We start from the raw sequence: 27,257 nt of genomic DNA, 5'->3' as shown, positions 1-27,257 counted from the left end.
TGAGGTTCACCTGAAATTGGGCCTCGGGCTCATGAGTATATTGCTGGGAAGTTGTGGACACCAGTTGGGTGTCCAGATAAAGCTCATTGATACCAGTAGAGAAATCAGCCCAGATACCTCCCAGCAGTATGCATATTGTGGGATATCAAGAAAAGGCTGGAAATTCAGATTTTAAAGCTGACTACAAAAGTGGCAGAGTTTGTGGTAAATGACCTAATCCTGTTCCCAGTGTTATTCTGCCCTGGAAGTTACATCTTTAGGGCAAAGCGCCAATACCTAACAGGTTCATCTGAAATTTCCTTGTTTGCTATTTTATGATGAGGCATTAACCAGTTTGAAGAAACAGCAAACAAAGAAATTTCAGGTAAACATTGAAGACTTTGTATGCACATGTCCCTGATTATAATTTGCAGTAATTCAGTAATTATACTTCCAAATATTTAACACTATAAAATTGTAAAAAAAATTCCCAGCAATGTTTTCAAGTCAACCAAAAAATCTCAGCTCTGAAATAGTTTTAGCAAAGAAACTTAGTTGCTCTTCAGTATTCTTTAACTTAACCACGTTTTAAGAGTTAAACAAGTTTGATTTAAAAATTAAAATGTTAATGTTGTTACCAACCAGCATAAATTTACATTATTATTTTGTTATTTACTTTGCAGGCCTTTGGCCACATTTGGCATCAAGTGCCTGTTCTGCTGACCTGCTCAGTTAGACGTGCTGTTGGAAGTACTGCAGTTCTACATTGAAGACTTCTGACAGAGTAACCCAGCGTAGCCAGCAGAAAAACTTGCTACCAGTGTTGTAACTAGTCAGGTAAGTGCAAATGAGCTCCCTTGTCTGTGTAAGCAACCATATCGCTATTGTAACTCTTTCGCGTACAAACCCATTTCCATCTGTTTCAGATGAAGTTACATTGTTTCATAGTTTGCCATTGTGAGATTTGAACTCTTGATCTTGGGGTTACAAACCCAGTACCATAACCACTTGGCTATTTAGGCCAAGCTCATATCGCTATTGTAACTCTTTCGAGTACAAACCCATTTCCATCTGTTTCAGATGAAGTTACATTGTTTCATAGTTTGCCATTGTGAGATTTGAACTCTTGATCTTGGGGTTACAAACCCAGTACCGTAACCACTTGGCTATTTAGGCCAAGCTCATATCACTATTGTAACTCTTTCGAGTACAAACACGTTTTCATCTGTTCCTATACAGATGAAGTTACATTGTTTCATAGCTTGCCATTGTGAGATTTGAACTCTTGATCTTGGGGTTACAAGCCCAGTACCATAACCACTTGACTATTTAGGTCAAGCAAAATTGGGATTTGAACTCTTGATCTTGGGGTTACAAACCCAGTACCGTAACCACTTGGCTATTTAGGCCAAGCTCATATCGCTATTGTAGGCAGACTTATTCTCCCCCAGGCAACAATTAGGCAATTGCCACACACACACAGGTGTGTACAGGTGATGATGGGAAAATGAAACAAGTAGTTTAGTGCTGGTCCACTGGGCTTGATGTGCTTCCGAGTCTCGAGGAATGATGTGCAGGTATATGTAGTGAGATGTGACAAGAAAATAAATGACCTAAATTCTACCTTGTCTTTTTAAGCTGTTGATACCATTGTGCATAAAATCTATATGGAACTATATAAAATGTTGCATTTTGAACCTATAATAGTGACTGTGGGAACTATCAATAAATTCTGTTTCAGCAAGTGCTGTTAAGCACAGGTGAATGTAATTTTTTTTGAGTGCATTGCCAATACAGTGCACCCTACTTATCATTGGTACTAACTTAATGGGCCTGTTTTACATGTCGGAAAGTGTATTTGAATCTATATTATTTGTTTATAACTTTGACTAGAATATTTCTTCCTCAACTAATATTTCAAGGAGTTCAGTTTAAACCCATTAATCTCCACCTTTGTGATATACCTGAAATATCCTATACTAATCAGGGACATGGAAGGCATTACTCGAACTCAATGCTGTATAAGTCTGACCCGCTAGCACTTTTCTCTGGTGCAGTGTACATCATGCTAATCGTGTAATGTTATTCATGATTCTCACATTGACTGAACATGTTATAAAGAACCATAAACTCCTCACTTACACTGTCATACTGTCCGTAGAAACCACTCAATTTTTCCCAGTTTCTCTACAGCTGAAATCCTCATGTGGCTCCATACCTGAGAAATATAGTAGGTAGTTGCACTTTTATTGAGATGCAAACAATCCACTGAACAACCTGTTTCTGCCTGAAATAGCCAGAGTGTTTAACACTGCAAGGGGCAACTTTGTCATCAACAATAATAATAATGGCAAATGGATTGTGCTATTTGCTGTTTTAGATATGGGTAGTTTAAATTGAGGTTGTATATTAAACAATAGTTAAACTATTTTGTGCTTTTTGTATTGAACAAACTGCCAGGAATTGCCTAAAATTGCATAGTGCGCTCTCATGTTGTTAAAGCATAACAGAGTGATTGATCAAAAACATCTGTGAAAATGAAGCTGAGCTAGCTTACCATCCACCTAACCAGCTGTGGAGTGACAAGTGGGGGGATGGCACAAAAGGCATCAAGCTTAATTCAACTACAGGAATTTTCAGCTTCCAGTATGTGGTATGAGGCTGATGGGGAAAACCATATCTGATAAATTAGGCAGAGAGATCAGAGCCCTGAAGGTTGCATGCCCAGAAAAACCAGGTCAAGAAAAAAGCCAAGCCGAGAAATGACAATAAATTAGAATTTACTTACGTTGAAATCCATTTTTGTTGTCATAGTGAGGTACAGATAGTGGACAAATTAGTTTGAGTTCCTTAATAGACTTGACTGAAGTTGATCTCATGACTTGCTACAGTCAAACATTGGGAAAGTAAAGAAAATAGTTGATAAATAGTTGCCTATGGCAAGGAAGAGACAATTGATATCATAGGCAGCTAAAGCAATATAGATACTGAAAGAATGGTCAAATGGTGGACTGTAGGGTCTGTGGCTTGGTTTCCACATTGAATATTATTCGGCTCTCTCTTCGGGTGACTTGTGGCCTAATCTATATTAGCAACATTTCCCTATACTTATGAGTGACTTAGGTAAGTTTCTTCAAAAACTACTTTATTTACACTATATGCACAACAAGCTTCTAGGTAAGTACATCTCTTTCATGTACAAACTATTCTATCTTTCTTCTTAGTCTCTTGCACATGACTGCTGATGTTACTGTAGATCAGGGTACACTTCACTATCTCATTACCATAACTATTACATATTACTCTACAGCATAGTCCCTTTCTGGACATCAGAATTTCTATTTTGATTGAGCCACACTTTGAGAGATAAGATGGTATAAATGAAGATTTAGTCAATGAATTTTTATCCTGCCACGGAGCTCTCCCACTTCTGACTCATCAGTTATCACTTAATTCTACTCACGAGCAAACTTGAATAATGAGTGACAATGATGATTCGCCAGTCAGAAGTGAAGCATGATGTAGGTGGCTCAAAAGCTCTTGATCACCACTTTCTAATACAGCTGAGTGCTGGTTCAGACACATGTGATTTGTCCTTTGGCGGTAGGTCTAACTGAGCCATCTATTCTCATCTGTTCTATCTCTCAGGGTTCAATTATAACATATATATCTGTCCTGTATAAAAATTAAAGCAAAGTTATTTCACAGGTTTAAAATAAAATTCAAGATTTTTTCAGTACAAAGTGAAAATAAATTGATGGGATGGAAAGAACACAGTTGTTGAAATAATAATAATTACAGCCTGCTAAATGCATGGCGTGGACTGTGGAACTCAGTAAGACTGATGACTGAGGTAAATGAATCTTGGCAAAGTACAACTAGGGATCCCGGATGTAGAGTATTTAGGACATGAGTTTTCAATTAGTTTGAGGGTCAATTTATAAACAGTTACTTATATAGAAAATACTTTTTAATTTGACCTCTCTTTCTTTTAAATATCCTTATTTTGAGAGAATGACTTTCATGTTGAAATCAATTTTCGTAGAAAAGTATATCTGAATATTGTGGGTCGAATGATAGATGTAGCACTGAATCTTGTTGACAGTTGGTATGCAATGTATATCCTGTTTCACGTACCAGCTGCAGCCCTGACATTGCCTGTACGCTCTTCATTAAAGAATGTCGGTTCCAATTTAATGCTGAAAAACACTAGGGTCATGGTATTCTCATTTCAAGCAGTTAATAGCTTTCAAGCTGCTTTTTACACCAAGTCACAAAATAAAGTAAATTCAACCTGACCTGGTTACAAAATAGGTTGACTTTCCTAAGGTTGTTTTGAAAGCCGACCAATTTGAGTGTACTTTTAAAATGTGTTCATTTCCAAAACGTCAGTTCTTTTATTGATGTCCATTAATGTAGAGAAGGAACAACACATGCAAGCATTTTCCTTGTGCATTTATGCTAAAGTTATGCAGCGAAACGCATTCAAACAACTGGCGTGTGTTGTTCAGTACAATAGCACTACGGACTGAGAAAATCAGAAATAATGTATGCATTTTTAGTATAACAGGAGTACAATAATGGAGAAAGTTCAAAGTATTGGATGTATTAAGGGAAACATCCTATTTTGGCTAACTGGAAATTTTTGGTAAACACTACTTTAAAGTGTAGAATCTGTCTGAGAGCAGTAGTCGTAAAGCGTAAATCAAAATAGGCAAGACTGTAATAACATTAGAGTAGATTTTCCTTTTCACCTCCTAGATGATAATCTGGCAGAAAAGATTGACTATGCATTCTGAAACTCACCTATTTTTTATTCTATTGATTCCAGACAATCTGTTACAATAGGTTACTGCCGAGGTGGCAGAAACAAGATCTATCCCATTATGCACTGTGATTTAATAAGTTTAGCATCAGCGTGAAACCAAAACATAACTTCAATGCTAAACTTAAACTGTAAAATGTGTGTGAAAGCCCAAACTGATTCCAAAGCAGAGGGAGATATCCTCTTCCAGGTCAGATCCTGAATCCAAATTCAGGCTGTACTTATGCGATAATTGCAATGTCAATACTTTGCACGGGCATTACAACTGTGGCGTAGATGTACTCATTACAGTGTGATACCAAGAGTTGGTTCTGTATTAGTACTTGCATGCATGCTCCCCTGTTGGTAACTTTATGATGATGGGAGACTGCAAAGCTCATAAACTGCCTAGGAGATCTGATGGACTGCTGAAGCACTTCATTATCCCAACACCGCATGGGGGTAAGGTTATATTTCATACTGTGCCATGCACAAGCTGGCACAAGATGGTCTCCTACAGGATGCCTCATGCCATGTAGCTTCAGATCTGCCTGCGATGTTATGCTGTTACTTTTATGTCAACATGTTTGTGATGCACATCAATGCAGAAAAGTGGTCATCATAAATTGGAGAGTTCAGTTGATTAAATCACTTGGTTATATATGTGGGTCATCCATGACTCAAACCTCCTGCTGAAAGCTGCTAATTTTACTCTAATTATGACTGCTTTTTTTCTTACCTGCCAGCTAGTTTTCTTTGTGAGAGTTCCTAAGGATAATTCATACCAGCTTTTACATTGCACAAGATATTTCTGATGCTGTTTAAAACTCCAATCATTTGAAAAATATTTCATTTCTCTTTTCCACAGAATCAAACTGTCCCTACTGAGAAAATATATTCTTCATCTCTTGCGGCCAATGATGTAATAATGTGAGAATATTCAATGAGGCCGGATTGAATAATTGACACATCTTCCTGCACAATGCGTTGTTGTTTTAGTTGACAGTAAATAGCCATCATCTAAAATTATTGTATTTTCACCAACATGGCTAGAATGAGTATAATACTTCTTATGTAGACACATTTAAGATAAATAGCCAAAACATAAATGCAATTTATACTAAGACTAAAACAAGGCAGGTTAATTCTGACAGAATTTCTTTATGCTTTGTGAATAATTAATCTGTAGCTAATGAAATTTCAGCTGGAGATACATCTTTGCAGTCCAACATAGACGATGTCAGCTTGGTGTATGCTCGAGTAATATTGCACACTGACATTTATAAATGTATCAAGTGGAGTTTTTACAAATGCCAACCGACATCCACACCTTACCCACTGGGAATTATTGCTCACCCTAATCCCCACCACTATGAACTGGAGAAAGGCTTACTGTGTATGTACATCATCTTCAACATTGCTCTCTTCATAACCAACATTTTTTCTGCACTTTTCTTTGTTAGGCCCTTTAAAATTAAATGGAAAAACACGGTAGAGAAACTAAAATCTGGCCTATTGGCTGATGTGAGAGTGAAATGAAGAAGAGTGACCTGGTGTTCCCACATGCAATCATTTGCCTTTTTCCAAAGTAATAGGGTTACCAACAGATTATGTACAAAAGCTGTTTGGTTATCATATACCATAATTTCATCATAAATTGGTGCTGTGCTCTGGGTTTTTGAGCTGATTTGTGAACAGTGCACCATTACCTAAGAAAATGTTTCATTGAACAGAGCAGTATTCTCATATGGTATTGGATCCTGTAATCTTGAATTTCTGCTTCACTGCCTTCTAAAATAGGAAAGAAAGTGATTAGTACGCAATTTATTTTATGATTAATGTCTCATCCTTGCAGTCTTTATCTACAAACCCACAAAAAATACTGTCTATAGATTATCAGAATTTCTATACTGCAATATACTTTCAATTATACCTTTGATACCAGTAGAGGCATGATAATGTGTGTCATTGGATATGAAAATTAAATATCACATTAACATATCTCCACTTTTAATTAATAAGTGCTCTGTTATCAACTTTTCCACAGAGTAGGTTCCTTTAAGTTTTTAAGAAGATCCCACTATAGAAGCCCAAGTGTGAAAAATATCCAGTTACTTAAGTGAAGCAGATGTACTGGAGTAAAATAGAGTAAAGGAATCCCTTGTAGCATACTCACTCTAGGATCAACAATTAAAATATGTTTAAAGGCAAACCGCAAGTCATATTTTGTTTAGAAAGGAAAAGTATTGGCCAGAACCTGTGGTCTCCAATAAGATGTAATTAATGATCCCAATGTTGTAAAATGGATAATACTACAAGGGCATCTATGCAAGAGTATCGTATGTCTCACTGAAGTGTATAAAAGGGAATTGAGATATTATGGCCATCATTGAACTCAAATAGGAATATTTTACTGAGGTTCCTGCCTATGCCTAGGCCCTGATAGAAATGGTGACATGTGGACTGGCAGTGTAAACAGGGTGGTTAAGTTTCTCTGCTCTGATTTTGATAGCACTACTGCCCCGTTCCCATGGAGATGGAACCTATTCCTTGTGTGTTAGTGATGCATTTGAAACCTGTATCAGTTGGTGGAAGTTCGCACTAACATTGAAGTGAGTATGTCACCATACTCTTAAGTATTACATTTTAAACTGGGAAAAGAGTAAAATCATAAATACCTCCTGTGTTATAAAAATAGGGCAAACTGGAATACAGAGTGCTGTTCGGTATTGCATGAGAGTGAGGAGAAAAACCTACATCGAGTCATGACAAGCCTTGCTACTAGAAATTCGTCTCAGACAATGGCTCAAAATGAATTATTGAATTGTACTGAATCAGCTCCTGACATTCAGTTCCATTGCAGTCCTTGATTTTTTTTATAGTTGGAATTAAAAGATCAGTTGGAACTATTTTCTGGGTAAGGCAAGTTAATAAAACTATTAACTTGTTTGACATTCACAGAGTTTTACTGCAGGGTGTACAAAAGCAAATAGCATTTGAAACCCTAGGCAATAGAATCCCACTGGCTGCATCAATGTGCATTTGGTGTTGGAGAACAAAGTTTTAAAATTGTTCTGATTGTCAAGAAAAGCTGTGGCTTGCTGAGGTGTAAAATTACAATTGTAGTCATAGAAACATAGAAACTAGGAGCAGGAGTAGGTCATTTGGCCCTTCAAGCCTGCTCTGCCATTCAATATGATCTTGTCTGATCCTCTATCTCAACGCCATACTCCCGCTGTCTCCCCATAGCCCTTGACGTCTTTAGAGTCTAGAAATCTAACCATATCCTTCTTAAATATAATCAGTGACTTGGCCGCCACAGCCTTCATGGTAGAGAATTCTACAGGTTCACCACCTTCTAGTGAAGAAGTTACCCCTCATCTCAGTCCTAAATGGCCTACCCTGTATCTTGAGACTGTGACCCTTTTGTTCTAGACCCCTCAGCTAGAGGAAACATCATCCCTGCATCCAGTCTGTCTAGTTCTGTCAGAATTTTATACGGTTCAATGAGATGCCCTCTCATTCTTCTAAAATCCAGTGAATACAGGCCTAGTTGACCCAATTTCTCCTCATACGACAATCCTGCCTGCCCAGGAATCTGAACCTTTGCTGCACTCTCTCTCTATGGCAAGTATATCCTTTCTTAGGTAAGGATACCAAAACTGGACATGATACTCCAGGTGTGGTCTCACCAAGGCCCTCTACAGCTGCAGTAAGACATCCTTGCTCCTGTACTCAAGTCCTCTCGCAATGAAGGCCAACATACCATTTGCCTTCTTAACTGCTTGCTGCACCTGCATGCTTGCTTTCAGTGATTGGTGTACAAGTACACCCAGGCCCCTTTGTACATCAACATTTCCCAATCTTTCACCTTTTAAATAACACTGCCATTCTGTTTTTCCTACCGAAGTGGATAACTTCACACTTATCCGCGTTATACTGCACCTGCCATGTATTTGCCCACTCAGCATGAAAACAGTGAGGTCATTTACAGCGAGAGAGTGTGAGAGAAACAACAAGGTCATTTACAGTGAGAGAGTGAGAGCAGAGTGGGGCCTTAAACAATGAGAGAATGAAAGAAGAGTGTGAGACTATTAAAGAGCACAAGAGGGAAAAGAGTGTGGAGGGCAGCTGATCGATGAGTAGGATTGGTGAGTATTTCTAGTCTTTAAAATAAAGTAAGGTCTTTAGTTTGTGTTTAGATCTCTAGTACTTTTTTCTCTTTTTCTTAAAGATAGCTTGTTGAGTATAAGATCGATACTGGTGCATATAAAAAAAATTATAATAAAGTGTCAAGAGTGGGGATACTGGAGTAATTAATTAATAAATTGAATAAAATACAATAGCGATGGCAGGACAGAGGATGTGTTGCTGCTGCAGTATGTGGGAGCTACTGGACACCAAGGTGATCCAAAGCAAACACATTTGTACCAAGCGTTTGCAGCTCGAGGAACTTCGGATCCGAGTTAAGGAGCTGGAGTCCAAGCTGCAGACATTGCGCCACATCAGGGAGGGGGAAAGTTACCTCGACATTTTGCTCCAGGAGGTGGTCACACCCCTTAGATTAGGTGATTCAAATTAGGTCAGTGATCAGGAACAGGAGGGTGTGACTGCAGGTGAAGCAGGTGTGGGGACCCAGGGGACTCAGTGTTCAAGGAACCTCGGCCCCTGCAACTGTCCAACAGTTGCAAAGTTCATGCAGGTTGTGCGGATGAGAATGGTGACTGCGGGGAGGATGAGCAAACTGACCATGGCACTGTGGTGGAGAGAGCCACTCAAGTATGAGGAGGAAATGGGAATGTAGTAGTGATGGGGGACAGTATAATTAGGGGGATAGATACTATTCTTTGCAGCCATGAGCATGAGTCCCGAAGGCTGTGTTGCCTGCCCGGTGCCAGGGTTAAGGGCATCTCCTCAGGGCTGGAGACGAACCTGGAGTGGGAGGGGCGGGATCCAGTTGTTGTCGTCCATGTCGGTACCAAACGACATTGATAGGACTAGAAAGGAGGTTCTGCTGAAAGAATTTGAACAGTTAGGAGCTAAATTAAAAAGCAGAACCTCCAAGGTATTAATCTCGGGATTGCTACCTGACCCACGGGCAAACTGGCATAGGGTAAATAAACTCAAGGAGTTAAATGCGTGGCCCAGAGATTGGTGTGGGAGGAACGGATTTCAGTTCATGGGACTCTGGCATCAGTACTAGGATAGAAGTGAGCTGTTCCGGTGGGACAGGCTTCACTTGAACCGTGCTGGGACCAATGTCCTGGCAAACCAAATAATTAGAGCTGTAGAGAGGGCTTTACGCGAAATCGAGGGGGGAGGCTTCTGGAAAGGGGATATGTAGGTTTACAAAGCAAAAGGACATAACAGCCTTGTAGGGTAACTATTTAGGTAATGATACCGAGAGTGTGACAGGAAGGGACAGGGTGTACAAACATAAAAAAAAGCAGCAAATAGGGTCAAAAGGGGAAAAAGTGGTAAAAAGGCAAATTAATGACTCCACTTAAATGCATATAGAATTTGGAATAGAATTAATGGCACAAATAGAGGTAAATGGAGATGATCATTACGGAGACGTGGTTACAAGGAGATCAAAGTTGGGAACTAAATCCTCAGGGATATATGACTTTTCAAAAGGACAGGTAGGAAGAGAAGGGTGGTGGGGTAGCTTTGTTAGTACGAGATGGAATAAGTACAATAGCAAGAAAGGATCTTGGATCGGAAGATGTAGAATCCGTATGGGTGGAGGTAAGAAAAAACAAGGGGAAGAAGACACTGGTGGGAGTAGTCTGTAGGCCCCCTGACAGTAGCACTATTGTAGGACAGAGAATAAATCAGGAGATAATGAGGGCGAGTAAAAAAGGCAGTACATTAATCATAGGTGACTTTAATCTTCATGTAGATTCGGAAAATCAAATTGGCAGAGGCAGACAAAAGTAAGAATTCATAGAATGTATTCGGAACAGTTACTTAGAACAATATGTTGTGAATCCAACCAGAGATCAGGCTATTTTAGATCTAGTAATGTGTAATGAGGTTTAATCAATGGTCTCAGAGTAAAGGGTCCCCTAGGAAACAGTAACTATAATATAGTAGAATTTAACATTTAGTTTGAGAGTGAGAAACTTGAGTCAGGAACAACTGTGCTAAACTTAAATAAGGATAATTACGAGAGTTGGCTGGAGTGGACTGGGAAAGCAGTTTAGCAGAAAAGACAGTTGATGAACAATGGCAGATGTTTAAGAAAATAGTTTATGAATCTCAACAAAGATATATCCCAATAAGGAGGAAGGATTCAAGGAAGGGGATAAACCAACCATGATTAACCAAGGAAGTTAAGGACAGTATCAAATTGAAAGAAAAAACATACGATGTGGCAAAGATTAATGGTAAGCTAGAGGTTTGGGAAAGTTTTAAAAACCAACAGAAGATGACCAAGAAAATAAAGAGCGAGAGAATAAACTTTGAGGGTAAACTAGAAAGTATTATAAAAATGAACAGTAAGAGCTTCTTTGCATATATAAAAAGGAAGAGAGAGGCCAAAGTGAACATTGGTCCCTTAGAGAATGAGGCTGGGGAAATAATAATGGCAGAGGAGTTGATTAAATACTTTGCTTCAGTCTTCACAGTAGAAGATACTAATAGCATTTCAAAAATACTAAATAATGAAGGGGAATAAGGTGGTGGGGGGAATAAATACAATAACTATCACCAGAAAAAAAGTACTAGGGAAACTAATGGGGCTAAAGGCCGATAAGCCCCCTGGACCTGATAGGTTGCATCCTAGGATATTAAAGGAAGTAGCTACAGATATAGTGGGTGCATTGGTAGTAATCTTCCAAGAATCCTTAGATTCTGGAAAAGTCCCAAAGGATTGGAGAATGGCCAATGTAACATCCTTAATCAAAAAGGGAGGGAGACAAAAAACAGGTAACTTTAGGCCAGTTAGCTTATCATCTGCCATTGGGAAAATGTTGGAGTCTATTATAATGGATGTAATAGCAGGGCATTTAGAAATACATAACCTAATCAAGCAGAGTCAGCATGGCTCCATGAAGGGGGAATCATGCCTAACAAATTTATTAGAGGTCTTTGAGGAGAAAACAAGCAGAATAGATAAAGCGGAACCAGTATTCGTAATATATTTGGATTTCTAAAAGGCGTTCGAAAAGATACTGCACATAAGGCTACTTAATAAGACAAGAGCCCATGGTGCTGGGGGTAGTATATTAGTATGGATAGAGAATTGGCTAACTAAAAGAAGACAGAGTTGGGATAAGGGGGGCATTTTCGGGATGGCAACCTGTAACTAGTGGAGTGCCACAGGGATCAGTGCTGGGGTCTCAATTATATACATATATTAATGACTTGCTAAAACTATACAAGGCACTAGTTAGACCATACTTGGAATATCGTGAACAATTTTGTTCCCCTTATCTAAGGAAAGATATGGCAGCATTGGAGGCAGCCCAGAGAAGGTTCACTAGGTTCATCCTAGTTTTCTGGAGGGATTTTCTTATGAGGAGATGTTGAGTAGTTTGGGCCTGTGCTCATTGGAATTTAGAAGAATGAGAGGCGACCTTACTGAAAAATATAAGATTCTTAGGGGACTTGACAGGGTAGGTGCTGAGAGGTTGTTTCCCCCTGTGGGAGAGTCTAGGACCAGAGGGCATAACCTCAGAGTAAGTGGTGAGGGTGGGGGGGGCTGGGGGGAGGGGGGGTGCCAATTTAAAACAGAGATGAGGAATTTCTTCTCTCAGAGTGTAGTCAATCTGTGGAATTCTTTACCACAGAGGGCTGTAGAGGCTGGGTCATTAAGTATATTCAAGGCTGAGATGGACAGATTTTTAATCAGTAAGGGAATCAAGGGCTACGGGGAAAAGTGGAGTTGAGGATTATCAGATCAGCAGTAATATCATTGAATGATGGAGCAGACTTGATAGACTGAATGGCCTACTTCAGCTTCTACGTCTTATGGTCGTATGGTTTTATGGTCACTCTAAATCGCCCTGAGACCTCTTAACATCCTCCCCACCACTCGCATTGCCATTTGTTCCATTTTGTCAGCAAACTTGGAAATAATACATTTGGTCCCCTCATCCAAGTAATTGATATATATTGTGAATACCTAAGGCCCAAGCACTGATCCCTGTGGTATCCTACTAGTCACTGCCTGTAACTCTAATAAAGACCCATTTATCCCTACTCTCTGTTTCCTGTATGCAAATCAATTCTCAATCCATGCCAGTATATTACCCCCATTCCCATGTGCTTTTATTTTGCACACTAACCTCTTATGTGGGACTTTATCAAAAGCTGTCTGAAAATCCAAATGCACCACATCCACTGGTTCTCCCTTATCTATTCTGCTAATCACGTCCTTAATAAAATCTCCAGTAAGTTTGTCAAACATGATGTTCCATGTTAACTTTGTCAAATCCCATTGATATTTTCTAAGTGTCCTGTTATCAAATTCTTTATAATAGACTCTAGCATGTTCCCTACTACTGATGCTAGGCTAACCAGTCTGTAATTCCTTGTTTTCTCCCTCTCTCCTTTTTACATTTACCACCCTCCAATCTGCTGGGACTTTTCCAGAATCTACAGAATTTTGCAAGATGACAACTTCCTTTAGTACCCTGGGGTGTAGGTTTTCAGGTCCTGCAGATTTATCGGCTTTCACTCCCATTCATTTTTCCAGCACTTTTTTTATTAATATAATTTTCTTTGATTCCTCCTCCTCACTAGATCCTTGGTTCCCTAGTATTTCTGGGAAGTTATTTGTGTCGTCCTCCATGAACACAGAACTAAAGTAGTTGTTTAATTGCTCTGTCATTTCCTTGTTTTCAAATTCTCACGTTTCAGAGTACAAGGGACCTACATTTGTCTTCACTAATCTTTTTCCTTTTACATACTTATAGGAGCTTTCACAGTCTGCTTTTATGTTCCTTGCAAGTTTAGTCTCATGCTCTATTTTCCCCCTCTTAATCAATCTCTTGGTCCTCCTGTTTTTGGTCCTCCTGAATTTTAAACTGTTCCCAATCCTCAGGCTTGCTACTTTTCTTGCAACTTGATATGACTCCTCTTTGGATCTAATACTATCCTTAATTTCTCTTGTTAGCCATGGTTGGGCCGCCTTTCCTGTTGTGTCTTTGCACCGGAAAGGAATGTATAACTGTTGCAATGCATACATTTGTTCCTTAAATATTAGCCATTGCCTATCAACTGTCATGCCTTTGAATGAAGTTCCCCAATCTATCTTAGCCAACTCACACCTCACACCTCACATCTTTGTAGTTTCCTTTGTTTAGATTTAAGACCCTTTCAGATCGGACTACTTCACTTTCGAACCTAATGAAGAATTCTATCATGTTATGGCCACTATTCCCCAATGAACCCTGCTCAACAAGATTCTTAATTAATCCCTTTTCATTGCACAATACCAAATCTAGGATAGCCTGTTCCTTAGTCAGTTCCTCGACATACCGGCCTAAAAAAACCATCCTGTACACACTCCAGGAATTCATCCACCACAGTATTATTGCTAATTTGGTTTGCCCAGTCTACATGTAAATTAAAGTTACCCATGATTATTATAGCATCCTTGACACATGAATTTCTAATTTCCTGTTTAATGCGATCCCCTACCTTACCACTACTGTTTAGACAACTCCCACTAATGTTTTCCACCCCTTGTTGCTTCTCAGTTCCACTCAGCCTGATTCTACATCTAGATTTTCTGAGCCATTATCCTCTCTCGCTGTTGCACTGATTTCAAACTTAACTAGCAAAGCCGCCCCATCTCCTTTTCCTTTTTGCCTGTCTTTTCTAAATATCGAGTACCCTTGGACATTCAGTTCCCAGCCTTTGTCACCCTGCAGCCATGTGTCTGTAATCGCAATCGTATCATACCTGTTGTCATCTGCTTGCGCTGTTAATTCATCTAGCTTATAGTGAATGCTCCGTTCATTCAGAAACAGTGCCTTTAGACTTGTCTTTTTAACATTTTTACACATCCTTTTTTGTTCTGTTTGCTGCTAGCCTATGTTTCCTGTGCCTTCCGCTTTTGCTCTCTACTTTTCTGTTTTTCATTCCTATCTTTGTTTCCCTCTCTTGTGTCTCCCCGCTCAGGTTCCCATTCCCCTGCCACTCAGTATTTAATGGTATGGTTTCTATTACTGATGCAGTGTGCTTGCAAAAGGAGACATAATTATTGTCTTAGTGTTAATATAAATGTGGAATTATAGAGTTCAAATATGGCTTGCAATTATACTACTGAATTGCATGTACCTTAAATATCTTTGAATATATGTTACGTGATTTAACATTATATGTTTTTGCTCTCTGATCTTTGGTTCGGCACATGAAACAGAATATTGTATATTTATAGCTTCATTAGTTTGCTCCATATCCACATGAATAAGACTGGCTAATTAAGCATCTTTTTAATTGTATCATTTGGGATATGTAGAAAGAGAGAACCAACTGGAAAAAAAGGAAAATCTTTTATGATAGGGCTTTTTTTTGCTTTTAATTCTTGCAATAATTTAAATTCCCAATCTGATGCATTGTTCACATGGAACCCTGTTTTCCTTGAATACCCTCAAGCATTCATTTAGGAACCTAGAAGCCCTGTTATTTGCTTTTTCGTAGCACTTGAGCTTAAACAATGCAACTGCCACAAAATGTAGAAATACTCCCCAATATGCACACACCTGCCAATTTGTGAACCTGCACTGCCAACATGGGACACGGTTCAGCAGCAATATGGATCATGGTGTCAGTCTTATAGTGTTCATACATTACTGCCAACCTACAATCTCATCCAGCATGGTGGTGAAGGAGGTGGAACAGGTAGTAATTATTGAGGTTAAATTTTTGATGTTTTGTGGTTAGGACAGAATTACCACTTTTTTCCAGCAATGTCAACCTTGTGAATGGTCCACTCTTTGCCTCATCATGGGATGGAATTTAATGGAACCTGCCGGTGTAGGAATGATTGCAGGGGATGCCGGGAGAAACGGGCAGGAGAATCAGGCTCATCTGATACATACGACTGTATGGACTAGGAGCAGGAGTAGGCCATCCGGCCCCTCGAGACTGCTCCGCCATATGATAGAATCATGGCTGATCTGATTGTGGCCTCTGCTTTCCTGTCTATCCCCTATACTCTTGTCAGTCAAGAATCAATCCAGTTCAGCCTTAAAAATATTCAATGACCCAGCCTCCACTGCTGTCTGGGGAAGAGAATTCCACAGACTTACGACCCTCAGAGAAAAAAATTTCTCCTCATCTCTGTCTTAATTGGGAGACTTCTTATTTTTAGACTGTGTCCCCTAGTTCTAGTCTTTGAAGGGGTAACATCCTTTCAGCATCCGCCCTCAAGCTTCCTCAGGATTTTCTATGTTTCAATAAAATCACCCCTCATTCTTCTAAACTCCAATGGATACAGTCCAACCTGACCAATCTTTCCTCATAAGATAAGCCCCCCATCCCAGGAATCATTTCAATGAACCTTCTCTGCACAGCTTCCAATGCAATTATATCCTTTCTTAAATAAGGAGACCAAACATACACAGTACTCCAGATATGGTTTCACCAACACTTTGTACAACTGTGGCAAAACTTCACTGCTTTTATATTCTATTCCCCTTGCAATAAATGACAAAATTCAATTTGCCTTCCTTATCACTTGTTGTACCTGCACACCACGTTTTTGTGATTCAGGTACCAGGACACCCAGATCCCTCTGTACCACAGAATTCTGCAATCTTGCTCCAAGTAGATAATATGCTGCTTTTCTTCCTGCCGAACTAGACAAGTTCACATTTTCTCACATTACACTCCATCTGCCACATTTCTGAACACACACTTAAACTGTCAATATCCCTTTGTAGGCTCATTACGTCCTCTTGGCAACTTACTCTCCCGCCTATCTTTGTGCCATCAGCAAATTTAGCACCCATACATTTGGTCCTTTCATCCATATCATTGATATAGATTGTAAATAGTTGCGGGCCCAGCACTGATCCCTGTGGCAGTCTAATCTTTACATCTTGCCAACCGAAAATGATTCATTTATCCCCGTTCTCTGCTTGCTGTAAGCGTACCTATCCTCTATCCATGCTAATATGTTTCCCCTACACCATGAGCTCTTATTTTGTGCAGTAACCTTTGATGTAGCACCTTGCCAATGCCTTCTGGAAATCTTAAGTTCCCACATCTACTGGTTCCCCTTTATCCACATTACATGTTACTGCCTCAAAGAATTCTAATGAATTAGTCAAACAAGATTTCCCTTTCAAAAAACCATGCTGACTCTGCCTGATTGAATTAGGATTTTCTAAGTGCCCTCCTATAACCTCCCTCATAACAGATGTAGCACTTTTCCAATGATAGGTGTTAGGCTACTTGCCTGTAATTTCCTGCTTTCTGACTACTTCCTTTCCTGAATAGAAGAGTTATATTCACTATTTTCCAATCTGATAGGACCTATCCAGAATCCAGGGAATTTTGGAAAAGTAAAACCAATGGGCAGGATTTTCCAGCTCCGCCCGCCACTGGGATCATTCGGTCCCGCCAAAAGTCAATGGACTTTTGGTCGCTGCATTGCCCGCGGTGGGTCCCGCCAAGACCGTGCTGCAAAATCCCAGCCAATGCATCCACTATCTCAGCAGCCACTTCTTTTAAGATGCTAGAATGAAGTCCATCAGGATCTTGGAACTTGTCAGCCTTTAGTTCGAATAATTTTCTCAGTACCCTTTCCCTGGCAATTATATATTTTAAGTTCTTCCCTCCCTTTCAACTCTTGATTTACAATTATTTCTGGGATGTTATTTGGGTCTTCTACATTGAAGACAAGAAACAAAATATCTGTTCAATTCATCCGCCATTTCATTATTTCCTGTGATTAATTCCCAGACCCAATCCCTAGAGGACCAACATTCATGTTATCTGCTCTTTTCTTTTTTAACTCCTTGTAGAAACGTTTGCATCTGTTTTTATATTTCTAGCTAGCTTTCTCTCATACACTAATTTCTCCCTCTTTTTTTTTAGTCACTCTGTGTAGTTTGTCATATTCTGTCCAATCTTCGGACCTGCCACTAATCGTCATGAAATTGTACACATTTTCTTTCAATTTGATACTATCTTTAACTTCATTCATTAGCCATAGCTGGTGCATCTTTCTAATAACTCGAATCTGGGTTGCTTCCACCCTAAGTGCAGTAATGGGCATGAAAAACTGGATTGGCGGGAATTCGCACCATATCATTTGATTCCCGTCTCATTAATTATGCAGACACAGGAAACATACTGTCTCGCTGGCGTGCAGCTTCTGAATCGGCCGCCACACCTTTACCTCACTGTTTCCTCACTCCGGGTGTCATATCTAAACTGCAGCCGCGCACACAGTTCTCAATGCTTGCAGCCCAGGAGTGCTCCAATGAAAGACAAGAAGAGTTCAGTGACCTGTCACTGGAATGCCTTTCGGAGACATCCGTGATGTCCTCCACCCCTACACTTGCCGCAGGAGGTCCAGCAATCTCCCCACTCTGGCTTGGGAGGTGGTGTCAGTGGTGGTTAGTGCTACCGCTGCACAGAAGATGTTGGCTATCAAGTGCAGAGAGAGGATGAGTGATCTCATCCATGCAACCAGGGTAAGTCAACCATCTCATCACTCTCAACTTACACACTCACAAGCCCATCACTCATTCACTGGCATCTCGCTCACTGCCAGCTCAGGGACATCACCACTCACTCTCTCATACACACCCTCACATCTCCATCTGGTCTCATCTCCACTGGAGACTGCCTCCTCAGCCCTCACCATGTTGAGGTCTCTTGCACAGATCAACATGTGCCTTCACATAGGCAAACAAACCTCGAAGTCCCAAGTGAAGTACAGCTCCCTAGGTGCATGTTGCATATGTACAGTTATGAAACATGTCAGTGTGAGTACTCGGATAATCCAGCATGGGGGGATGATCCCACCAAGCAGAGCTTATACTGAGATGTCCAAGTATCGAAGTTAGGTTCCTGACGTGTGGCGGTGGGAAACACGACCCTCCATTGACGGGTGGAGCGGACAATCGCAAACTGTTTTCATGATGGCATAAAACCAATTTTTGGCCTTATTGCCATATTGTTCCCCCCAACTCCTGCCACCATGAACCCCAACGCCAATGGGGCCAGAAAATTCCAGCCCTAGAGTCTATGTTTCCTACTAGAATGTATCTCTGTTGTGCTTTGTAAAATACCTCGTCAATGTCTTCCACTTCATCTAACATAAGCACAAAAGAGATGGGAACAGGAGACCACTCAGCCCCTCGAGCCTGCTCCACCATTCAATAAGATCATGGCTGATATTGTGTTTTGATTTCCACATTCCCATCTACCCCCAATAACCTTTGATTCCGTTGCCTAACAAGAATCTATCTACCTCTGCCTTAAAAATATTCAATGATCCCGCTTCGACTGCCTTCTGAGGCAGAGGGTTCCAAAGTTGCACAACCCTCTGAGAGAAAAAATTCCTCATCTCTGTCCTAAAAGGACGTCCCTAATTTTTAAACTGTTCCCCCTAGTCCTGGACTCACCCACAAGAGGAAACATCCTTTCGACGCCTACTTTGTCAAGGCCGTTCAGGATCTTATATACTTCAATCACATCACCCCTCACTCTTCTAAACTCCTGTGGAAGCAAACCCAGTCTGTCCAACCTTTCCTCATAAGACAATCCACTCATTCCAGGCATCAATCTAGTAAACCTCCTCTGAACTGCCTCCAATGCATTTACATCCTTCCTTAAATAAGGAGACCAAAACCGCACTGAGTATTCAAGGTGCGGTCTCATCAATGCCTTGTATAACTAAAGCATAACATCCTTACTTTCATGTTCAATCCCTCTCGTAGTAAAGGATAGCATTCCATTAGCCTTATTAATTACTTGCTGTACCGGCATACTAACTTTTTGTGATTCATGTACGAGAACACCTAGCTCCCTCTGCACCTCAGAATTATGGAGCCATTCTCTTAAGTAATACTCTGCTTTTTTGTTCTTCTTGCCAAAGTGAACAATTCCACATTTTCCCACATCAAACTCCATTTGCCAGACCTTTGCCCACTCACTCAACCTATCTGTATCCATCTGCAACCTCATGTCCTCTTCACAACATACTTTCCTACCTATCTTTGTGTCATCTGCAAATTTAGCTACCATGTCTTCACTCCCCTCATCTCAGTCATTGATGTAAAAGATAAAAAATTAAGGCCCCAGTACAGACCTCTGTGGGACTCCACTCGTCACATCCTATTAATCTGAAAAAGACCCATTTATGCATACTATCTGCTTTCTGCCAGCCAGCCCACCTTCTATCCATGCTACTATGTTACCCCCTACACCATGCACTTTCATTTTCCATAATAACCTTTGATGTGGCACCTTATCAAAGGCCTTCTGGAAATCCAAGTCAGTACAACTACAGCATATCCACCATACATGTTACTCCTTCAAAAAATTCCAATTAATTGGTTAAACATGATTTTCCTTTCACAAAACCATGCTGACTCTTCCTGATTGCCTTGAGCTCTTCTTAGTGCTCAGCTATAAGCTCCTTAATGATCGATTTTAACAACATCCCCACGTCAGATATTAAGCTAACTGGCCTATAGTTTCCTGTTTTCTGCCTCCCTCCCTTCTTGAATAGAGGGGTTATATTTGCTACTTTCCAGTCTGATGGAACCTTTCCAGAATCTGGTGAATTTTGGAAACTTAACACCTGCACATTGACTACCTCATTAGCCACAGCTTTTAAGACCCTAGGATGTAGTCCATCAGGAACCGGAGACTTGTCAGCCCACAACTTCATCAATTTGCTCAGTACCATTTCCCAAATGATTTGAGTTTCACCAAGTTCCTTTCTACCGACCTTTCCCTTAAGCTAGTTTCCCAGTTCACTTTAGCCAGTTCTGTCTTCATGCCCTCATAATTGCTATTATTTAAATTTAAAATACTAGTCTTAGTCCTACTCCTCTTTCCCTCAAACTGAAAGCAAAATTCAATCATGTTATGATCACTGTTACCTGGGGGTGCCTTCACTACAAGGTCATTGCTTAATCCTGTTTCATTACACATTAGCAGATCTGGAATAGCCTGCTCTTTGGTTGGCTCCAAAAGCTCCTGCTCTAAGATACTGTCTCAAAAACACTCTGTGATCTCATCTTCCAGGCTACCTTTGCCAATTAGATTTATCCAATTTATATGTAGGATTAAAACCACCCATGATTATAGCTATACTTTCCTCCCATTATTCCTTCCTGTATACCAAATCCTACAGGGTAATTACTGCTAGGGTACCGTTAAGCTGTTTCCACAAAGGATTTCTTACATTTTGCTATTTCATATCTCTACCCAATTTGATTCTGCATCTTGATCTTTAGAACTAAGGTCATCTCTCACAGTACAAATGTTATCCTTAATTACACCACCATCTTTTCCTAGCTTCCAGTCCTTCTGAAATACCGTGCACCCTAAAATGTTCAGGTCCCTTCCTTAGGCATTAGAGAGGCAGGGACAAGATGACAATCAGATCATACGTATTGGCCGGAATTTTCCCGTCGGCGATTTGGGGCGGGGCCCGCTCGCTGACGGGAAAATGACGCGGGATGATGTCGGGAGGAACCCCCTACATCATCCCGGTCCATTTAAATATTCAGGAAGGCGGGCGGACAGCGAAATCAGCTGTCCGCCCGCCGACCTGTCAATGGCTTCCTGTCGGGCAGGCCGCTGGGCGGGCCTTAATTGGCCCACCCACTCAAAATGGCAGCGGGCCCCGTTTCGGCGGCAGGAGTCAGCTGCCCACCCGCCTCCAAGCCGGTGGGGCCCAGCCACCCACCAAGGGCAAAATTCTGCCCATTTATTTCTATTTGAGCTGAAAATTCATCCATTTTGTTACTGATATTATGCACATTCACCAAAGAGCCTTTCGCCTGACTTTTTATTATTTTTGTAATCTCTGCTGGCACACACTTAAGTTTAAGTTTATATGGTCTGTCCTGTTTGCCCTGCTCTGATTTTCATTACCTATATTGCTACCTTGCACTCTTGTCTTGTCCTCTCCCGGGAAACTGTCTCAGATATAGTGTGGTGCAGGAAAGCTCCGATATAGAAATCCTGCCCTTTGGTGGTGGGATGTCAATTAGGGTCAATATTGAGCCACTTAAAGCCGATTATTCCTCAGCAGAGCAGAGGTGGGTGCCAAACCTCCCCTGACCTCGGTAGTGCAAAGTCTCATCTGCTTGTCCCCGGGCAGTTTCCTGCTTGAAACTGATGAAAGGTATAGCTGCCAGTGGATAGAATCAGAAAGTCTGGTGGAAGAGGCCACCAAAACTCAGAGAGATGAGAGAAAATGGTGGCGTCAAACAAACTGTTAAGTTTAGCGAATAAGGAACAAATCTTACAGCATACTCAGAAGCTATGTAGAAATTCTTATATCTTTAAAAAGTATCTAATTGATATGTGACCCAGCCACCCAAACTATAAAAGTAGATAGATTTTAACTCTATTGTAAACAGGTGTTGGATTGCTGTCAGCAACTTCTACTTCACTTGAAAATAAGAATTTGTATTTGAATTTGTATTTTTTTATTTATTCATTCATGGGATGTGGACGTTGCCAGCATTTATTGCCCATCCCTAATTGCCGTTGAGTAGGTAGTGGTGAGCTACTTTCTTAAACCGCTGCAGTCCATGTAGTGTAGGAACATTCACAGTTCCAGGATTTTGACCCAATAACAGTGAAAGAACAGCAAAATGTTTCCAAGTCAGAATGGGGTGTGACTTGGAGGGGATCTTTTAGGTGGTGTGTCCCCATGCGTCTGCTGCATTTGTCCTTCTAGGTGGCAGAGGTCATGGGTTTGGAAGGTACTATCAAAGGAATCTTGGTGAGTTGCTGAAGTACATCTTGTAGATGGTAGACAATGTTGCCACTGTGCATCAAGGGTGGAGGGAGTGAATGCTGAATGTGGTGGATCGAGTGCCAATCAAGCAAGCTGTTTTGTCCTCGATGTTGTTCAGCTTCATGAGTGTTGTTGGAGCTGCACTCATCCAGGCAAGTGGAGAGTATCCCATGACATTCCTGACTTGTACCTTGTAGAAAGTGGGCAGGCTTTGGGGAGTCAGAAGGTGAGTTACTCTCCACAGAATTTCCAGTCTCTGACCTGCTCTTGCAGCCACAGTATTTTTATGGCTGGACTAGTTCAGTTTCTGATTAATGGTAACTTCAAGGATGTTGATAGTGGGGGATTCATTGATGGTAATGCCACTTAATGTCAAAGGGAGATGGTCAGATTCTCTTTTGTTGGGCACGATCATTGCCCGGCACTTGTGTGGCATGTATGTTACTTGCCACTTCTAAGCCTAAGCCGGCATTTTGTTCAGGTCTTGCTGCATATTGTCATGGATGTCTTCAGTATCTGAGGAGTCATGAACGGTACTGAACATTGTGCAATCATCAGTGAACATCCCCACTTCTGACCTTATGATGGAAGGAAGGTGATTGATGAAGCAGCTGAAGATGGTTGGGCCTAGGACGCTACCCTGAGGAACTCCTGCAGTGATGTCCTGGAGCTGAGATGATTGACTTCTAACAATCACAACCATCTTCCTTTGTGCGAGGTTTGACTCTGACCAGCTGAGAGCTTTCCCCCCAATTCCCATTTTTCCCAATTTTGCTAGGGCTCCTTGATGCCATACTTGGTCAAATGCTGCCTTGATGTCATGGGCAGTCACTCTCACCTCACCTCTGGAGTTCAGCTCTTTTGTCCAGGTTTGAACCAAGGCTGTAATGAGGTCAGAAGCTGTGTGACCCTGACAGAACCCAAACTGAGCAGCAGTGAACAGGTTATTGCTAAGCAAGTGCCACTTAATAGCACTGTTGATGACCTCCTTCCATCACTTTACTGATGGGGCGGTAATTGGCCCCGTTCAATTTGTCTTGCTTTGTATGTATAGGACATACCTGGGCAATTTTCCACATTGCTGGGTAGATGCCAGTGTTGTAGCTGTACTGGAATAACTTAGCTAGGGGTGCGGCAAGTTCTGAAGCACATGTATTCAGTACTATTGCCGGAATATTGTCAGGGCCCCTAGCCTTTGCAGTATGCAGTGCCTTCAGACATTTCTTTATCACATGGAGTGATTCGAATTGGCTGAAGGTTGGCATCTGTGATGCTGGGGACCTCTGGAGGAGGCCAAGATGGATCATCCACTCGGTATTTCTGGCTGAAGATTGTTGCAAATGCACTGAGGTGCTGGGCTCCCCCATGTTGAGGAAGGGGATATTTGTGGAGTCTCCTCCTCCAGTGAGTTGTTTAATTGTCCACCACATTCATGACTGAATGTGGCAGGACTGCAGCACTTAGATCTGATCCATTGGTTGTGAAATCGCTTAGCTCTGTCCATCACTTGTTGCTCATGCTGTTTGGCATGCAAGTAGTCCTGTGTTATAGCTTCACCAAGTTGACACCTCATTTTCAGGAATGTGCGGTGCTGCCCCTGACACATCCTCCTGCACTCTTCATTGAACCAATGTGACCCCTTGGCTTTCTTGGTGGCAATGGTAGAGTGGGAGATATGCCAGGCCATGAGGTTCAGATTGTGTGAGTACAATTCTGCTGCTGCTGATGATCCACAGCACCTCATGGATGCCCGGTCTTGAGTTGCTAAATCTGTTCGAAATCTATCCCATTTAGCATGGTGGTAGTGCCACACAACACAATGGAGGGTAATCAGGACTGTGCAGTGGTCTCTCCTATCAATACTGTCATGGACAGATGCATCTGCAACAGGCAGGTTGGTAAGGATGAGGTCAAGTATATTTTTCCCTCTTGCTGGTTCCCTCATCACCTGCCGCAGACCCAGTCTAGCAGCTATGTCCTTCAGGACTGGGCCAATTCTGTCTGTAGCGGTTGTTGTCTGTAGTAGACGTTGAAGTCCCTCACCCAAAGTACATTCTGCATCCTTGCCACCCCCAGTGCTTCCTGTAATTGTTGTTCACTATGGAGGAGCACTGAATCATCAGCTGAGGGTGGAGGTGGGTGGTGGGGAGAGTGGTGCAGTATATGCTTTCCTTGCCCATGTTTGACCTGATGCCATGAGACTTCATGTTAAGGACTCCCAGGGCAACTCACTCTGGACATTATACCACTGTGCCGCCATCTCTGCTGGGTCTGTGATGGTGATGGTGCTTTCTGGGACATGATCTGTAGGGTATGTTGCTTCACTGGTCTGTGGGACAGTTCTCCCAATTTTGCACTAGCCTCCAGATGTTAGTAGGGAGGACGTTGCAGGGTTGACAGTGCTGAGTTTGCCATTGTCGTTTCCGGTGCCTAGGTCAATGCCGGGTGATCCGAATGTATGTTTGCATGTAAATCAGCACTAGTTCAATAAATAATCAGATTCTTTCTGAAGTTTCACTATAACAAGAAGCTGTATGGCAATGTACCTGCAGGCTACCACATCTAATTATCTACATATAATAAGACCTGAATTTTGTCAGAGACAGATAGGGTCTATGGCTTAGTGAAAATGGCGCCGGAGCCCTGATTCTGGAAGTTCTTCCCCCAATCCAGGCCTCCACCATCTTCACCAGGGGCTGGTGGAAACAGGGGCCAGTTGTAGTTTGCTTATTGGTGGTTCATGCAAACAGATACAATTTTCGTTAGTGGGATGTCTGAAACAATTCTATAGAGTTTATCCACTTTTAAATCACATTCATGCCGACTCTTACCAATCCCAGAGGGAACCTTACCTCTTCCAAAGGGGTACCTGGGCCTAATCAAAAGGGGAGACTGGAATAATCCAAAAGGGTACCCTACCTCTCCAAATAACTCCAACAGCTTTAAATCATTTCCTCAAGCCCACGAGTCGTGGTTTGGAAACCCACTAACGAAAATTGTATCCGTTTTCAGGCAGCAACACTCATCAATGTGCGGCTGCCTCCATGAACCTGCCCCTGTTTCCACCAGCCCCTGGTGAAAATGGTGGGTGCCTGGTTTGAGGGCAAAACTTCCAGAGTTAGGGCTCTGGCACCATTTTCGCTAAGCCATAGACCCTATCCAGCTCTGAGAAAATTCAGGCCTCATGCTCATTATATGCAAATAATTAAATGTGGTAGCCTGTAGGTACATTGCCATACAGCTTCTTGTTATAGTGAAACTTCAGAAAGAATTTGATTATTAATTAAACCAGTGCTGATTTACATACAAACATACGAATTGGGAGCAGGCTTGACCCCTTGAGCCTGCTCTGCCATTCAATAAGATCATGGCTGATCTGATTGTAACCTCCACTCCACATAGCTCTCTGCACCTGATAACTTTTCACCCCCTTGTTTATCAAGAATCTATCTAGCTCTGCCTTAAAAATATTCAAAAACTCTGCTTCCATTGCCTTTTGAGGAAGAGGGTCCCAAAGGCTCACAGCCGTCTGAGAGAAAAAATTTCTCCTCATCTCTATCTTACATGACCCCCTGTTTTTAAACAGTGACCCCTAGTTCTAGATTCTCCCACAAGAGGAAACACCTTCTCCATGTCCACCCCTGTCAAGACTCCTCAGGATCTTAAAGCTTTCAATCAAGTCACCTCTTACTGTTCGAATTTCCAGTGGACACAAACCTAACCTGTCCAACCTTTCCTCATAAGACAACCCACCCATTCCAGGTATTAGTCTGGTAAACCTTCTCTGAACTGCTAATGTATTTACATCTTTCCTTAGCAATCATACCTTCAGCCCCTTCATCCAAGTCACTCATATAAATTGTAAGAAGTTAAAGCCCAGCATTGATCCCTGTGGCACACCATTTATTATTTATGGCTACACTCTGTTTCCTGTTAGCTAGCCAGTTTTCTATCCATGCCAATATGTTACCCCCTACACTATGAGCTTTTATTTACTGCAAAAGCATTTGATGAGGCAGCTTATCAAATGCCTTCTGGAAATCTAAGTACAATACATCCACTTTATCCGCAGCACATGTAACTCCTTCAAACAACTCCAATAAGTTGGTTAAAGGTGATTTCCCTTTCACAAAACCATGTTGACTCTGTTTGGTTACCTTGATTTTTTCTAAATCCCTTGCTATAACATCCTTAACCATAGCTTCTAACATTTTCCCTATCATAGATATTAAGCTGACTGGCCTGTAGTTTCCTGTATTCTGTCTCCCCCATTTTTTGGATAAAGGAGTTACATTACTATTTTCCAATATAATGGAACCTTTCCCTACTCTAAGGAGTTTTGGAAAATTAAAGCCAACACATCAACTATATCACTGGCCACTGCTATCAAGACCCTAGGATGAAGTTCATCAGGACCTGGGGATTTGTCAGTCCACAGTTCCAACAATTTGCTCAATACTACCTCTCCGGTTATTGTAATTTTCCTGAGTTCCTCCCTCTCTTCCATTTTCTGATTTACAG

This window comes from Carcharodon carcharias, chromosome 14 (genome assembly GCF_017639515.1).
Source record: "Carcharodon carcharias isolate sCarCar2 chromosome 14, sCarCar2.pri, whole genome shotgun sequence".
NCBI classification, from domain to species: Eukaryota; Metazoa; Chordata; class Chondrichthyes; order Lamniformes; family Lamnidae; genus Carcharodon; species Carcharodon carcharias.
Note: the sequence above shows the minus strand (reverse complement) of the source record.